This window comes from Astyanax mexicanus, chromosome 3 (assembly GCF_023375975.1).
Source record: "Astyanax mexicanus isolate ESR-SI-001 chromosome 3, AstMex3_surface, whole genome shotgun sequence".
Classification (NCBI taxonomy): domain Eukaryota; kingdom Metazoa; phylum Chordata; class Actinopteri; order Characiformes; family Acestrorhamphidae; genus Astyanax; species Astyanax mexicanus.
Genome location: NC_064410.1, coordinates 46,746,186 through 46,765,136, shown reverse-complemented (window position 1 = coordinate 46,765,136; position 18,951 = coordinate 46,746,186). Strand labels below are relative to the sequence as shown.

At 37.2% G+C, this 18,951-nt stretch overlaps 1 long non-coding RNA gene across 1 annotated transcript in view; it reads right to left on the bottom strand.

Annotated features, from left to right (window-relative positions):
* LOC125799241 (uncharacterized) overlaps nucleotides 1–14,748 on the bottom strand; it is a 34,786-nt gene extending 20,038 nt beyond the window's left edge. Inside the window, exons 1-3 of the long non-coding RNA XR_007438075.1 lie at nucleotides 14,568–14,748; nucleotides 12,421–12,486; nucleotides 11,742–11,802 (exon numbers count right to left, since the gene is read on the bottom strand). This is a non-coding gene — a long non-coding RNA (uncharacterized LOC125799241). The remainder of the gene's footprint in view (nucleotides 1–11,741; nucleotides 11,803–12,420; nucleotides 12,487–14,567) is intronic.
* Between the last annotated feature and the right edge of the window lie 4,203 nt (nucleotides 14,749–18,951).

Sequence of the window (18,951 nt, the reverse complement as noted above, 5' to 3'; positions counted from 1 at the left end):
CCCTCCAGTTCTCCCTCTCATATTAAATGTAATGATATCTAGATTAAAAATAACATTGTTACTGGCGAAAGAAAAGCAATATGATTTTTCACTGCACTGAAGGAATACTTTATTGTGGAGAACAGATCTCAGATTCAACTAATCCAATTCTAGGAGACCTCTTTTTCTTGTATGAACAGGAAATGATTATAATTCATAAAGCAAGCACAATTCACATAAACTTTTATCATACGTGCCTTGCAAGTAAAAGTAAAATAGAAGATGAAATTTGATATGTTCATCATTTGTCTTTCACTAGAAACTGGATCTCAGTTTTAAGGAAAGTTCTGACATCTGATCATTTACAATCACTGTACTTCACACAGGTGAACTTGAGGTGGGCAAAATAACAATATTTTATCATATTGTGATAAATGTTTTTTATTGTATTTGCAATATACTCATTAACAGTGTCATTAGTTCAGTTTATTTGGATAAAGGATCAGGCATTTTGAATGTAGGTGAATATACTATAGAGGTATATTGAGTTTTTAAATGTGAATTGTATTTTTAAGGATATGTCACTGATGCATTTTTTGTAAATATTGTTTACTGTGAAAATGTTTTTTTTTCCCCAAATATTGTCATATAATATATTTTTTTCCCACCCAGGTTTTTATCACCCAGGCTTAGGAATTGAGAACTGGAATTGGGAACTCTTGCCCTCCTTTAGCTTTTGTCTCTTTTAAACTTTTGCCCACCAAGACCAAATCACAAAAGCATACGGGCACATAATCTATCTTACCCCTGTCCATCTGATCATGTTGAGGCCATCTAATCGCATTTAAGATCTACAGGGAGAACAGAGGAGCTGGACCTTTCATCCTACACCAAAGTCAACAAGATGGGATTCTTGGGAAGCATTGCAGACATTCCTGAATGGGGAAAAAAGATGGACCTTTCTTTCCCAAACTTTAGAGGCAGGGGATAAAAAGGCGAACGTTCTTGTCTGACGGTATGTTGATTAAATAATAAATTGCAACCACATTGGCCCTCTGTCTACTCTCAGGCAGAGTTAGAGAGGTGACTAGTGATTGTGGTGGGGAGGCGGCACTGTGAGAGGGCGTAGGAGAGATTTATGGCCAGCTCAGTTGAAGGCCCTCTGTACACGGGGCATGTGTCCATGTGGTTTTCACCACACTGAAACTGCCTCCAGTTAGCGCACGTCGGACAAGAGGGGGAAAGCCAAATGCTTGATGAATGGACTGGGGTAATTAATAAGGCTTCCTAACGAGATGCTGTTTACACAGATGGACCCCCTCCTTTTGAACTAGCCACCCTTTTGCATCGCTATTTCCTCTCCCCATGGCTAGCTATCACACCCTGTCAAAACACAGACAGACCCCTGAATGTAGGAGCGCCTCCCGGTTCGCTCCATATGAGCGCTCCCCATGTCCACAAGCCAAGAATGACTGACCCAGGGGAGGCCAGTCAAGTCCTCCGAAGAGTATTCCTGATAACATTTCCTCACTATCGCAGACTCGCAAACTATCATTTCTGAACTATCACTGAGAATAACTGTAGGCCTGACTGACTGAAAGTGTCCACAACTCAATGCTGTACAAGAAGGAGAGCAGGGAAATCAATACAGAGAGACAGAGACTGAAAAAAGGGGAAAGAAAATCAGAATTCTGATCTGCCAGAAATGAATCAGAGAATTACTTGGCTCAGGACTTTGTGGTGGGAAAAGGCATGGGTTCAAACTTAAATCCAAAGCACAAAATGGCTCGATTTTAAAAGTTCTCTCATTAGTTTTCTCTGAACAGGATCACCAGAGCTTGAGTAGTGTTAGGAACTTGGAACACACAAAAAAAAGATATAGATAAAAAAATAACGCGTTTAACTGCAATTTCTGTAATAATGTTGCCATCAACGAAGTGCACTGACACAACCCCATACCATGACAGACCCTAGCTTCAGACTTCAGACTGATATCAGTCTGGATGGTCCTTTTCGCCATCTTTGGTCCAAACCACATGGCATGTATTGCTTCCAAAAAAGATCTGGAACACTGATTCGCATGACCACAACACCCATTTCCACTGTGCGATGGTCTATCCCAGATGCCTCAGAGTCCAGAGAAGTTGATTGTGCTACTGGATATGTTTATGATGAGGCTTCCATTCTGCACAGTAAGGTTTTAATTGGCATATGTGAATATAACTCTCTATAATAGTGCTTGACCAAGGGTTGCCTTATGGTTCTACAAGCTATTGTTAAAGGATGTTTTTTTGATGAGATATGCAAAATCCGTCCAATCTTTCTTTAAGGAACATTTCAGTTTTCAGCATATAAGTCTGTTTATTTTTTATGAAAATAGAAACATGTTCAACTCAGTCTCTCACCCAACACAATGTAAATAGCCTTTTCTGCCAGTAGTTTGAGATAGATTGATGCCCTTATTGATTCAATGGTAGCTCCCCAATGCTCCAGAGGAAGAGCATGTTAATCTTGACCCTCTCACTGCTAAACAGTGTACATATTCCTACATAAGTTATATATTTGCCATAACATATGGTTTAATGTGTCTTTGCTTCGTAATACTTCACTCTTCCAAACATGGCTTCTTCAAGCCCCTAATTCTAAAGCACTTTTTCAAACCGTCTATCCTTGTGGTTTCTTCCTTCCTGGTCAAAACAGAAAGTACATCCCAATAAATCACCCCCTCTGATCTTCCTGCCAGGAATTCAGTGAAGATTGTCTATGTCACACAATTGAGATCCGTGAAATACGGAAACAGTAGCCCCCTCCCAAAGAATCCAGGGAATGACATTAGAATCCATTTATTTTTGAAGAGGGTGGTAGGGGGAGTTGGAAACATTTTTTGATCAGTCAAACAATTGAAAATAATTCACATTTAAGTGTGACCATATGTTTTGGTCTAGGTAGACCACACACACACACACACACACACACACAGACCCCCCTTCCACACACACACACACACACACACACAAACTGAACAGATCCATAAGGTAACAGCACTACAGAGTTTTATTTTCCCAGCAACTGATGCATCTCATCAGATGGATGCCAAGCACTTGATTATGTGGAAATAAGTCTAAGAGGAAAAGGCCCACAAAATTCTATTGTAAATCACCGTTTGAGGCATTATTTAAGGATCAGGGCAAATCCAGCCTTACTTGTTTTGTATGTCAGCGTTTATCTACATTGGCCCATATTGGAAAAGTACTGTGGTAAAAAAAAAAAAAAAGAATTAACTACATCGGAAAGCAGGGATCTTTATGGTGATTGCTTTTAAAATCAGAAACAGTTTTCAGTTAAAGGTTTTCATGTCAGGTTAAACACAATCAGTAACCAGAGGATTCTAAAGGAAACCCATGCAACCTATTAGAGTTTGGGTGTTTATATATTGTCGTCAATCTTAAGGATGTTTTCACATCTGAAAATACAGGCAATAATCCAGTATGTTACAATATTGACACTCTTTGGTTTGTAACATGTCAATTTGCTGAGTTACATTTCCAGGTGTTGTGGCGAATTCTGCCACCCTGCCAATATTTGACCCCTCTTTGTGTGTATATGCGTCACAGAGTAGACTGAGAGTAACAGAATACACTTTAATTCATTTTATTTCTCATTGTAAACAAGAGTTGGTTTATAGTTAGAGAAGATGCAAGCATTACAAGAGTAAGAACCTGTGACCATACTGCTGCATGTTATGTACACGTAAAGGGGAGTCGGATTTTGACACAACACTGCTTCTTTTTCTGCTTCTGTTGTTTAATGGATGATGATAGTCTGCCTTAGCTTCTTGAAATTGGTCTGAAAGCCTAAACCACCTAAAAAAGAGTTTTCAAGACCACAGCACAAATGTTTGGTCCTTTTGGTCTGGTCCAAACAAGGCAGGTGTGAAAACACCCTAATTTAGATTAGAGAGGTATTTTTATTTCAATGGATTTAAACACAGACCAGCAGTGCTGGATGAGAGCAGAGCTTAACCAATTTCTGCCTCTGCTCCTTTAATTCAGATTCTATTTACTAATTATGTACTATGCTGTCAGTTTAATGTGCAGCAGTACTCACTTTCATGTCGCACCATTTGTTATTTGACCCTTACATGATCTTATGATTCAGAGAACTGCAGTAACATTTGGATGAAGAATGTATGTACAACAAAACATCAGTTTTTTTTATATTAACCACAGGGTTTGTAGAGTTTGAATAGTCCTCATAGAGAAAATGAATGTATACTCTGAGTTCCCAATTTGAGTGACGGTGATGAAAGAGTAATGACTTGATTTCAGAGGTCTGTGTGGTCAGACCAAGTATCAGCACTTGCTTGATGTCATCCCTATTGGGGTCCTGGGAAGGCCTCTAACTGTTTTAGTGTGCTAATGTATGCAGCTATGGCAGTGTATGAGGGTCAGTGTTTAAAAGTAATAAATAAATATACATATCTTGCATTAGAAAAAAAACTGAAATCTGCAGATTTTGAAGCAGAGAGCAGTTGTAAGATGTTGATCAAAGACAATCTGAATCAAAAATGATGGCCCGAATGTGTGGTTTCAAACTGAAATCTTTTTTGTGGTATGACATAATCCTATTTCTGTATGCCATGAAAGAAACTCTAACCGATTCCACAATGAAGTGTGAAATATTTGGGGTGCTGTGGAAGACGGATCATGAGAAGGTGACGATTGTCTGTACAGAGATTTTGGAGTGTGGGTTAAAACTGTCAAATTCTTACTGCTGCCAAAGAACTATCACATCACATTTGTGGAAAAAAGAAAAAAACAATATGGAACTAAAACAATTCACAATAGCATACACTTACATCAGACTTTAAAATTACTTCCATTACTTCCAAGCATTCACCATAGCATTTGCTAGAAACAAAATTGCATATTATTGGTTAACATCCCAGTCTAGTCAATAATCAGCATGCACACACTCTAATCTGGGGATTATACTTGGTTTGAAAGTACACTGGGTCTGATTCAAAAATAATTTAATAAGAATGAAAAAATAAGATTAATCAGATTACAATTCTGTAATCAGAATTGTTCACAACTCTAATATTATACTGATGTATCCCATTGTCTTCATAAGTGAAACTAATTTTAAATAAGAAAACACTGGTAATTGTCAATACAAATCATTACTGTTTTATCTCAATTTTTTGGTTGGACATAATGTGAACACAGCAGCTGTCCCTCATATTGTTTTAAAAAATCAGAATGAATGGATCAATAAAAATGCTTAAATTTTTTTTGACCATTTCATTTAAATGATTATTTTTTTTTACTTTTTTTGCATCTAAGATGACAACTGCATTAAAAATGACAATAAAACATATTTTTTTCCTCCTTAAAAAAAACTTTTTTGCTTTTTAAATAAAAAAATATGATTAATAAAAAAATATGATGGTTTTGGGTGTGTTCAGTCCTGGAATGCCAAAATACATTTTGCATATATTTCATAACACTGTAGTGTAACATATACTGCAATAAGAGTATGTTCATGGAGACAAACGGAAATCTGATAGCCTTAAGAAAAAGTGCTTTTACACAGAAAAGTGGATTAATGTTTCTTATGAAAATTGATGGTATTTAATATTTACAAAGATAAAAGGAATTAAGCCTAGTTCTGCACTGTATTTTCCTTTTAATGAAGAAACTTTATTCAGAATGCTAGCTTAATCCCTGTCCAGGACACTGTGTGCTGTGTATGTGTACAACAATTTGTAGACACCTGCTTATCCAATTTTTCTTAATTAACAGGGAGTTTACTGCAGTTACAGCCTCCGCTCATCTGGCTGCTGTGAAGATTTAGTAGCATTCAGCCACAGGAACATTAGTGAGGTCAGGTACTGATGTTGGATGTTAGTTCTGGATCACATTCTCCACTCCAACTCTTCCCAGAGGTGTTGGATGGAGCTCCCCTACGCCAGAGAATGCAGCTTGACTGCTCCACAGCCCGGTCAGTGCTGGAGCCAATACTCTGCATTGGCCATGGTGACCTTAGACTCTTGTGTATCTGGCTTAGAGTGATCCTTTCTACTGTTTAAGTGTTTCTTTAGAGGTTACATAAACGGTGTGCATGTAACTGAATACCTGTGTCAGCAAACAGTGTACCTTAAAGTAGCTGAAATAGTTCTGTAGAAGGGTGACTGGACACATTTGCATTTGCGAGAGGAGTTGTTGGAATACTCTACTTACCACTTGTAAATTTGGTTAGTGTTCACATGCCTTGTTGTTGGAGCAACATAGGAATTACTTATAATTAGGATTTTTTCTATCAGCATAGGAGTCAGTTTGCTATGGATAGAAGAATAAATAGCATTGTTTTATTTCAAGGTAAAAGCAGATTACAGATTAAACAAAGTGAGTAATAAGCATTAACAGGGGCTGCACTGTTAGACATTTAGAATTATATACCATCCATTAGTGATTTTGGCTTCCTTTCTTCCATGATAAAAATTAGTAAAAAAAATGTCACAAACTTGGGAAATTTGGGAGATTTAATGGGGTGTCCATGTATAACTTCCCAGCCGTGAACTCCCATTACCCATCCCATCCCCTTTTATTACTCTTGCTCATGTTTGAGAAGTTTCTACACCTTGATTAGAGTCCACCTGTGATCAATTCAGTTGACTGGACTGGTTTTAGAAATATACGCCTCTGTCTACCCAAGTTCTGATAGCTGACAATACATATCAGCACAAAACCCAAGCAAGTTCCCAAGAGCACAGTGGCCTCTATGAGTAAAATGTTACAAAACATTTTACTTCAGCAATTTCCCCCCAAAATTAATCTAGTCTAAATAGAGATAATGATACACTAAAATATGACATAATGAACAGCTGCATCAATTTGCCATGTATAGAATTTGTTAAATAATGTTATCACACGAATCAACGCTTTTATTTTAAGTAGGGGTGACAAATTATTTTTATGAGTTACATCAGAGGACATTTTTTTGGGCATGCAAAAGTGAATTTGGTATTTTTAATGATATATGATAATTTGTGCATAATATGATCAGCCACACAAACCAAAATAAGTTGATTTAGATTTCAGCTTGACTTTTAAGCCATGATTTCATACTGTGCTGAACACTTTTTTTTTATCCTGAATGATGTTTCGCTGGAAAATAAGTTGTGGGTTTTATTTGGGTCTGTGGCAGTAGGGATTGGACTTCCTTTTTGGGAAGCTTTAACTAGATCATCTTTCATTCTCTTATTTCTATATATTTCTTCAGAATTGCACCTTTCGCAACTGTGACCACAATACCCTGTAAACTAGAACTAGAACTTGGCATTGACAATGTATGAGATAAAGAGACAACCTCAAGTAGAGCCACAACAACCTCAATTTCAAACTTATTATCACTACATAGTTCAAAATACTGCATCTTTGATTGTATGGGATTGCATTTGTGCCTGTGCTTTGAGCAGCATACACATCTTATAAGACACTTTTAATGCTGAACAGTCTATAGAAGGGTGTCTGTGTGTTGTTGACATTAGGTTATACTGTATGTGGTGCTCCCATCCAGACAATGCCCTTTTTTAGGGAAGGCTTGCTTACTACAGCAGGAAAATGTTAAACAACTGCATCCATTACAGAATGTCTTCACAATTCAGGTGCAGAACTTTCACCAATAGGAAACATTTGATAGATCCTGAACCAAAAAAATCTATGGTTTGAGCAGCTAGAATTAGAATCCTACAAAAGAGGGGGTCCAACTTTTTTGGAATTGGGGTTGTGTTATAGAAGATACTACAGAGCTACAGTATGAACTTGGCAAAGCGTGGAATTTTCTTGTCAGACGTGCCAAAAGTTACGGCACAGATCTTTTTGAGAAGAAGTACATTTGAGAGTTTGATTTACTAAATGCATTTTTATATTTCCTGAGGATGGTAATAATTAGGAAGGGCAGTAAACATATCAGCAGGAGAAGGAAGAGATGGCTCAGGGAAGTGTTTGCACAAGGAAACGTGCTAGGCTGCTTCTCAAGAACATAATTTTCGAATACATGGAGACTCCCAGTTCCCAGCTCTCAACAATGACAACTATTCCAAGCCTCTCGCAGGAACCCTCTCCAGCCTGTTTAACGTAGTGTAACTCACAGTGATTTATTGTATTTGACTTTTACACCCGTACAGGAGTCTAGACATGTATCCTGCTCTAGCGCCCACTAAAGGAGGGGGAGCATGTCTTAAAGAATATAGACACTTTTTTTTCTTCCAAAGAAACGCTGGAAATACCAAACAGGGTATGGGGGTGTAAGGCTTGCTGTACATAGGCCAAAGAAGTAAGTCGTCCAAAAAGTTTCTACAAACACAGACGAGCTAAACTGAGTTTTATTGCTTGACTCAGTCAGTTGAGAAAAGCCCCCCACCCCCCCCAGACAAAAATTTACAGCATTTCTTGTAATAATGCATGCTATACTTCCTCTGCAACACATACTGGGAGGATGACTTCAGAAATGCACGTGCTGTGGTGTGCGTATCTCACTAAAGATACTTCACTCGAAATGCTACAGGCTCCAGACAGCTGAGAGCAGATATCATCATAAAATCTGAACATTCAGTGTTCATGCAGTGCAGTGATAACCCGCAGTTGCATTCTTTGTGATTCATAATCTTATTGAAAAACGCCCATATGAAATATAAGGCCACGGGAAAATGAGAATTCCCTCGCTAGTGTAATTTGGGCCACAATTTTTTCCCATGACAGATTAACTCAATAAAATAGAAATAACATGAGATCTGTCACTAGATTAATCTTTAATCATTTCCTTCACCAAATAGCAGAAAAAAAAGAAATGTTTTGTCTGGGGTAAGCACACATCAACATCTGGTGCCCAAAATTCATACTTATTGCTTATCTATGGATCCAGTTCTTTGTGCTTTTTGCCATTTTAATCAACAAAAAAAGCAAACCATGCTTTTAAATGCTTTGGGGACCTTAACCTTTGCAGAGTTTACCTTCTAATGTAATTAAAGGGGAATTTCACAGCTTTTACAAAAAGTCTGCACAGTTCAGTAGATGAGAACTAAACTATGCATTTAGAAAGACTTACAAAAGCACTTAGTCGTTTAGTTGCAACATCCAAGACTCAACAGACACCAAATTCTAAAAACTTCAAGTTCAAATAATACCAGAAATGAGGCACACATGCTCTGCTGCTAGTGATACAATTCCATCAGAACACTGAGATGAAACATTTCAAGAATCTGTGGGAAAAAAAAACAAAACAGGAAAAATATGTGGTGCAGTAAATCAGATCGATCATAACTGCACCCAGAAGGAATGAAATGACAGGAATGAAACTTGGTGGACAGTAATGCAAGACTGTCAGTGCCAGTGAGTTAGAATGACAGCAGGTCATCTACAGTGATGAGTTCCACTTTTGTCTTGGTAAAGACAAAGACAATCAATATGTAAAAGGCCTGGTGCAATGGTGTAGGGTATCATCAAATCATCAAATTTATTTGTATAGCGCTTTTTACAACTGGTGTTGGCACAAAGCAGCTTTACAGAAACATGATTACAGGACAAAGAATCAGGTAAAAACATTAAACATACAAAATAAAGAATACAGAACCCCCAGTGAGATCTAAGGCAAGGAAAAACTCCCTCAGAGCTGCAGGAGGAGGAAGAAACTGTAAGGGGGTAAAAATGTAAGATCACCTTTGGTGTTAATTGCAGGCACTTATACAGCCCAACAGTACACTAAAGAGTCCCTGCAACCAGTGACATTACCTTTTCTAAACACACAATCCACTCCATTGTTCCAACAGGGCAATCATTCATTGTGCTCATCCACATACTTCCGCCTTGAAGACACATATACTATGCCTTGGCCAGCAGTTATCCCTGATTGAAAATGTGTGGGATGCTTTCATCAAGCTATCAACACGCAAAATCAGCAGGAACTGAGTGAAAATCCGAGCTGCATGGAATGCATTATTGACACTACATCTTCATGCCAAATCTATACCGTTGCACTATGCATACTCTACACACTTCTTCTGTATGTGGAGCTAAATAAATATGACAAAGGGTTGCCCATAGCAGCCAATAAAACCTTATTATTCGTTTTATAGAAAGGTCAGTGTACATACGCATATCATCTAATACTTACGTGTAATGTAATAATGAACAGTATTGAATTTGAACTTCTTTGGGGACTATCTGGCCTTACAATGACCTGAATGTACCTCTTCATCTTGAATGGATTGCAAAATATAGTTAAGGCCAAAACCTCATCAAACTATTGTAAAACATTGTATCAGACATCAGGCAGCATTTTCAAAGCCATTTTGTGTAATAGCATGCTGTGAGGGAGATTTCAGAGGTATTAAACACTTCGGATGTCTGGTTTGTCTCTACTATGAACAATTCTGACTCAGTAAGCTTTTCTAGAATAGAGGATTTTACATCCAAATACACTGAAACACTCCTCACTACCTAATGCCTAAATCTATGGCCACTGCATCTTTATGAATTCAGTACTTTCTGCATTTTTTGCTTTCTCAATCAACATTGAAGAACACGAATTTGGACTATGTACACACTGTTTAACTGAGCCTAAAGCCAATTAATACTTCTAAGCCAATCCACACCTACTCCATTGTGAGCTTTTTTAATTGTGTGCTTCTTTGTCTGTGTATCTCTGTAGCACATTGTAAAGGCAGAAGTGTGAAGGTAGCAATATGATGCTCAGTCGACCAATCACAGTTGCTGCGATCTGCGTCAAACTGATGATGGTTACATTTGTGGTGAGCTGTGCATTTAACATTAGTAAGCTATGTGGCAAAGCGTAACCTAGGGTACATGTTGGCCATAGTGTAGATTCAATGCAAAAGCATAAACTGGTCTTTAAAGCCATCATTTGTGTTCATAAGGAATTATAGGGAATTTTACAGCTTTTAAAATATTTGAGAAGTAAGTAAAGCAATTCTGTTTAAGTATGTATGACGTGGAAAATTTTAATCCAACTACATACTTCCAAAACCTACCAACCCAGATTTCATTACAGTGTTATACAATCCAAATGTTTCAGGACGTCCCTTTCGAAGATTGCATTCAGCTACTTTAAGTGGCACATATTGCTGACACAGATATATGTATATAGAAATATATGTGCAAACAGTGTGTTTGTAAAGAAGCATTTTATATAGAATGAGACTCAAAAATATGAACCTGCTGACACCAGGCTTAATAACAGTTGTGGCCTTAAAAGGTAATAATCCCACTGTAATGAGCTGTGGAGCAGTGTAACTGTGTTCTGAATGATGAGGCTCAATCCAATACTTTAGGGATGAGTTGTTTAGTTGGGGATGAAGTGGGTGGTGATCCAGCAGTACTGATACGTCCAAAAATTATGACCTCACTAATGCTTTTATCACTGAATGCAATTAAATCCCCACAGTGATGCTCCAAATCCTTTCTTGGACAGTAGAGCCAGTTACTCCAACAAAAACATTTTTTTTTAATGTCTTTGATTTTTAAATAAATTATAAAACAGTAGGCCCCAATAGTTTTGTTAATATGGTGTATAGATGTAAATATGTAAAGATAGACAAAAAAAACTCTTTGTAAGTTGTGGTCTTTAGATCAGTGTATTTCACACAAAGGCACTTTGAATTCTGCAATATTTTAGAAAATTTGGATTTTTTTTTTTAAATTTGGTACACAAAAAAGGGAATTGTGTGAATTGTCTTTTACCTGCAATGGACTGGTGCTATGTCCAGGCTGTTGCCTTGTGCCCATTGATTATAGGTAGGATCTAGACCCCCATGAAGAAGCAGAAAAGAAAAAGGCAATTAGAAGCTGATCCTCAATGATATTAGTCCAAATAAGTCTTTACACTGACATGTCAGATGCGACTAGTTTATTTCCCATGATTGTTTTTACCTGTTCAATATACATGTTGGGCCCTTTTTTATTAAACGTGGATTTGATTTTTGCCAAAGCGGCTTGTCTGTTCGCATGGACAATACTAGCCAGACATTGCCGGTCACAATCATTACAACCTATTGTGTTGTCCACTGTTCCATTCATCTTGCACCTATTATCTAGTTACTCAATTTGTGCCAGGAACATGCCGGCCAATGTTCAGCCTTACTCACAATATAACACCTCGCAACATATACAGGTGTGGGCATTCCCAAGCTGCCCTCAGAGGTTTCATACTTCTATCCCATGACTTTTGGCATGTCATTGTTCATGTCTGTTAGTCATTCATTCTCAGCACTGGGTTGATTTTTTTTTTTCACAAACGCTGAAAGGATTTCAAAGTTACAGCGCTTCTGGGGAAAATAGTCTTGATCTATGGGCTACTTAGCCAGAATTGGCAGCACTGGAGTGAGCACATATCAAGAGACCAGTGTAATTTAACACTTACCCCATTAAAGAGCTGTTGATCTTCATCATGATACTCTGCCTTTGGAAGTCTGGTAAAGTCTCCCATCTTTAAGAAAAGTAAAAAAAAAGGAACGTATGTTTTAGGGACATGTTTAGTCCTTTGGGGACGTGTGTGTCAGTATGAAAACGAGATACACTATGTGTTTTCCTGTGTAGGAAAGATAAAGCATGTGTTATAAGAACGTGTGCAACTGTACAATAAATATGCCAAGATCCAGAATTCAATCCACGGGCAGTTTAAAGAAGCTGTAAGCCCGCCAGCCATTTTTGGAATGCGGTACGGATATTAGATAGGGCCAGATTGGAAATCCAAATAGCCAAAGGAATGCTAATTACAGTGGAAATCAAACACCATCAATTGTAAGGTTTCAGCATTTTTGCATGTCCTTCCCCCTCCTCTGAAAAGCCTTCTCCATCCAACTCTCTTCCAGCCATACTCTTATAATGGAGAGGAAGACGACTGTGAGAAAGACAGAGACCTTGGGAATGGAACAATTGCACCAACAACAACCAGTGAAAAGTGAAATGCGCAGTCGCTCAATTCCTGTTCTGCTCTACTAACTCTAACCAATATCAGCATGTGAGAAAAACGCTGAGGAATGCTGAGGATAATAACCGTGGGTGGAGGGATAATAAACAGCATTCTAATGATGAAGATAGACTGAAGAATTTCTCATATAAACACACAAGCACTTTATATCTCAGTCCTCTACAAACAGTGTCTCGGGGAATTAAATTGTGCAGTGTTTTATAGACTGCATGGCTGGTGTGGCCCCAATTCATTTTATAAATTAGCTTTCATTAAGCAGTCCTATAGACGGCCTTAAAGATTTACACACTAGGTTAAGTGAACCTCTGGCATGCAATGATTCTCTGGCATACCACTTTCCGGCATACCACTAGCTAGCAACAGGGGGTTGGGAACTTTACATTTAGGCCTGTGGTCTACCTGCCTAGTGGCTTGTGACTCTAGTGGATTGATCTTTTGAAACCTACCGTGCATACCTGCATAAATCTTTCTATGGCTTTAGTACAAGGTATAATGTAACACAAACTGTTTCATAAGCTTTATGATATAGACCAGAGATGAGGAAACAGGGGCCAGGGTCCAGCATAGTTTCGTAATATTCATGCTACTGCACACCAACTAAATCTGGTAATTAGCCGATGTGTTAAAACAGGTGTGCTTGAGCAGGAAAATCACAAAACTGTGCAGGAATCTGACCACCCAGGACTGAACTTCCTGAACCCTGATGTAGATACATGTGATCGTGAGGCTATATATTTTACAAGCATGTTTTTTTTAATCCTTGGAAAAGTCTTGTACCTATTTATATTTGCTTTATCTATCAAACAGTATTAATAATGGGAGATTGGAACAATATAACATTGTTTCAGTTGCACAGCAAACTCAATATTGCTGTTGCTAATCAGCTGTTAATTCTGAGGCTAAATCTTTGGTTGAGGACCCCAAGAAACAAAACAAATGAAACACATATCAGCAATTACAGGAGACCAATATTATTTTAAATATACTACTAATACTAATACTACTACAAAAAATAAATAAATATATATATATATATATATATATATATATATATATATGTAATTCAATAACTGTCTTAACTATAGCAGTTTATTACCAGCATCAGTGAATTTGTAAGTTATTCCATTTAATGTGGTCAAGAACCGAATTTTTTTTTTTTACAGAAAATAACTTTTACTAACATTCAAAGTGACCAACCACAAACCACTGTGTCAAAACAAACCAACTGAAATGGAAGCTTCCAACAACACTCATGCATAACTCTAAAATATATGGTTATGTGAATTTAAAATTGTTTAAACAAGTGATTACATCTTACACACACAAAAGGCCCATTGTAATCGGATTGTCGGTTCCTTTACGAGAGCCGAGTCCACAGAAAATAGCTATGGCTGATCAGGCTGTATATATATCAAGCTGAGGTTAGTTGAATACTACTGACCATATGTTTCTTTAATAAACTCAATTTCTTTGTTGGTTAAAATGACAAAAGGCCTAAAATGAAACAAAAACAATGAAACATTAAATTGATTTTGTCTAATGAAAAATGAACATGTAGGGTCTCTGCTCATACACACCGGGCTCTCACGAAGAGTGTCTGAACATGTGAGGGAAGACTGGTGTTCATTTCAGGGTGCAGGGAGGTTGAGCAAACGTTCTGGCCTGTCTGTGGTAGGAGACTGCTTTATGAGCACTTTCTGCCCCACTCTTTATCAGTCCACATCTCAGCCTGACATCTCTCCATGCTAAATCAGCCGCCTGTCTGTGAGAAGACAAACACCGGGAGGAAGAGACACATTAACAGCTGCTCTCCAAGCCCTGCCAAGTGTCACTGAGCATTATAGTCAGAGACACACTGTAACACTGCCCTACCGACCTCCATTTCCTGTTTCCCTTCCAGAGAGACAATCTAAGGAAATCATTGTGCACTCGCCGAGCAGGAGAAGGTGTTCACTAAAGCAGGAGGCCGAATCAGACGGAGATACTTGAGGCTTGAGAAGGAGCCCGTAGATGAGGTGTGAAAAATGCTGAGTAAATAGACTCATTGTTCTATTCCAAATGCAGAGCTTTGCAAGAAATGTCCGATTCTGCCAAGAAGATTGTAGATCAGATACCCCTACCACAGAATCCTTAATACGGGCCTCAGTGCTTGCTGTTAAACTGCTAACTTATTGCACTCAAAATATTCCCTCCCCACAATCTTACCTCAGGTTGTGTCCCTTTAAAACTAGCACAGAATAGTGTTTTAGTAGTGGTCAAGCAACTTGTTTCTATCAAACTGACTGTTTGCTATAAAATGCTTTATGTATTAATATAGTTTACTGATGACTGTTATTGCATTAGTGTTGTTTTAGCAATCAACAAAATTAGTTATTAGTATTTCCATCTCTACATTCTTGTATATAATTTAATGCTTACCTTGTGTATGTTTAGATTTTTCACTTGTGCTTAGCTTATTTAAATGAGTCTGTGTTATGCTGAAAAATGTTCTTTAAACACATTATCACATTATCCAATGTGATAATTCTGAGCCGGTGCTCATAGGCATATTTCTAACTTACTAGACTAGACACCCCAATATAACTTTGGAAACAAATGTAACATTTATTCACTTTATATTTTAGCCCAGTTTTACATTTTTAGCTAACATGGTCCTTACATAGACTGTTTACAGATTTAACCCCTATTTTTTTTAAATATAATTAAATCTAATTAATTATAGTAATTGTAGTAGTGTTGGCAGCATTACTAAGTTCTTTTCTTTATACAATTGTAAAAAAAACAAGTATTGGCAAATACCAATATAATTATGATATCATGCATCCCTACTTATTTTCATGGGATTAAATGTACAAGAGGTCCTGAGGCATTTTCCCCTTCAACAAAACTACTTTATCATTTAATTAAAGTCCAGATCACCTTTGTAATTGTTTTTTTTTACTTCTTTCTCAAAGAAACTGAGAATTACTGGCTAAATAACCTTTTTCATTTAATTTTTAGCATAACTTTAGTCCCATCTGTATACACACCTCTGTGTTTTTCCAGGCAGATTTTGTTGACTCATTGACATTTGGAAATAATGTTTTGGCCACTGATTTGCAACATGTTTAGAATCCAATTGCACAAATCCTTTAGAGATCTTCTGCAAGTTCATGCTGAACATTTCATTTAAATGAAATTGTTGCTGAATATTTACTTACCTCAAAGTGAAGACAGTGTTAAAAACAGTGCCATATAATGCATTTATTAGGTATTAGGTTATTAGGTAAGTATGGGACTTTGGTTGGCACGAAAAATGCCAGAATGTGATTTTAAATGACTTTTAATTGATTTTAAATGACTTTTAATTGATTTTATTGAATTGTTTACAGTACTGTGGCAGTGCACAGACACATAACCTACCCTAGCATTGTGTTTAGCACTGTAACATAAAGACTGCATTGTTTTTAGCACTTTAACATAAAGAATGCATTGTTTTTAGCACTGTACCAAAAACACTGCATTATGTTTAGCACTGTAACAAGAACACTGCATTGTTTTTAGCACTGTAACATTAAGACAGCATTGTTTATAGAACTGTAACAAGACCACTGTATTGTTTTTAGCACTGTAACATGAAAACTGCATTGTTTTTAGCACTGTAACATTAAGACAGCATTGTTTATAGAACTGTAACAAGACCACTGTATTCTTTTAGCACTGTAACAAGAAAGAATGCATTATTTTTAGCACTTTAACAAGAACACTGCATTATTTTTAGCACTGTAACATGAACATGAAAACTGTATTGTTTTAGCACTGTGACATTAACACTGCATTGTTTTTAGCACTGTAACATTAGGACTGCATTGTTTATAGAACTGTAATAAGAACACTGCATTGTTTTAGCACTGTGACATGAAAACTGCATTGTTTTTAGCACTGTAACATTAACAATGCATTGTTTTTAGCACTGTAATGGGGTTTCTTACTGTCTGCTCTCACAGACGCGACTCAGGGATTATGTCACACGCAGCACTGTGCGCAGTGCCCCAGTGCCTGTAAATTTAATGGTCCAATGAAGGTAATTTAAAACCAGGACATTTCCTCACTTTTTGAAAAAACCCGGGACGTCCGGGACAGGACGTGAAATACGGACATGTCCCGGGAAATATGGACGTTTGGTCACCCTATGTAACATTAACACTGCATTGTTTTAGCACTGTAACATTAACACTGCATTGTTTTAGCACTGTAACATTAACACTGCATTGTTTTTAGCACTGTAACAGGAAGACTGGAATGACATTTTACCTCATAATGTTGCTGAGCTCTCTGTGTGCTCCTTGTATCCTCTCAGTGTGGTTTGCAGTTAGCTAACTATAAAGACTGCAGCTTGGTTAGCTTTTAGTCTAGCACACAGTTTGCCTTTCTTAGGAGCCACTTTTAGAAGAAATACACCATGTTCCTCCAGGAGCTCTGTAGGTAATGGTATTTTACCCTGTTGACAAAAAAAAGGTTCTGCTGGTCATCCAGAAAAAAAACCTATGCTGGAAGGTCAGCTTGATAACTAGATCTTGACCAGTGGATGACCAGCTGCTCTTGAGCTGGATTTTTGAGCAGGGCTTTTACTACTAGGTAGAGTGTATCTAATAAAATGAATGACTTAATACAGCTTTTGAAACTGCTTGAAATTTTTGGATTTGGCTTAAAGTTTCATTAATAATTAAATAAATACTCTTTTCCATACACGTTCCCATAGCCTTCATTTAAATACCTGTTGAAGTTGTAAAAGATTCAAACAATCTTTTTCATCAGCAGAATATGGAATAAAAAATATTAAAAATATCTAAAAAAAAAAATTACCCAATTCTTAGTGTAGTACATTTTTCTGTTTGAAGTGAGCATTTAATACTTTTTCTTTGTCTAGACACATTAATAGTATGAATGAATGTCACAGCCAGCCAAAGCTTTTCCACTATTTTTTAAAGCCATTCTTTTGGCTCTGTGATTTACGAATACGACTCTAAGATAAAATGCGGTGCTGACTGAAAGAGCTCTATTATGTCACTCATCTTTTACGGCTGCCCCTTTGCCCTCTAAATAAACTGTTACACATGCACACAACATAAAGCAAGGGGGTAATAAAGGGAATCAAAGCAAAAGCCCAGCTTGATGATGACAGACTCAGCAAGGAAGATTTCAGCATGCTTGTATAACATCTGCTTCTGTAGCCACATGATTGCTTCTGACAGTGTTTTCACAGAAGTATCTTAAAAATGCATTATTTTAACCACATACAATTAAAACTTGTTACTGGCCTGTATGAATATCCATATCCAAAGGACAAAAATTATAAGCGCAAAGTAAAACATTTAGAATATAATTGCTGGAATTTACAAGCTGCACAGTTTTCTAAATCATCCGTACATTTTCATATTTTAATGTTCTCTGTTCCACAAAATCATTGCATCTCCAAAATGGCAAGTGTACAGGAGAAGGTAAAACAGCTCTTCTTTCAGTTGAATTTAAAAAATGTCTTTATTCCTTATAATTGTGGGAGATTTCTCTTGGTCCACAATATTGGACACAATATTAAAAATGAACTCTAGAGTCAAAGGTAAAAAAAAAAAAAATAAATCAGAAATTGAGACACTTTTGTCTCACAGGGATATATTTATGCTTAGTGATTCCAGGGCCAGGTTTCATATTAACTCATATACTGTTGTAGAGTCTTGATAGTCACTGTCCCGTGTTACTTATTTGCTAGCTGGCTGCATGTATATAAATGTGTGGCATATAAACTGCAAAAAAAAAGCTCAATCTAGCTTTTGTTGCCAAATAATTTTGGATGTTCTAAGCTGGTCTTTGATGATCAATCAGCAATCATTGGACTTAATGGTCAACCTGAGCATGCTTGTAGACCAGCTAAACCAAAGGTGTGGCCAAATAATTTCCCCAATGGGCCACATGATTCACTTG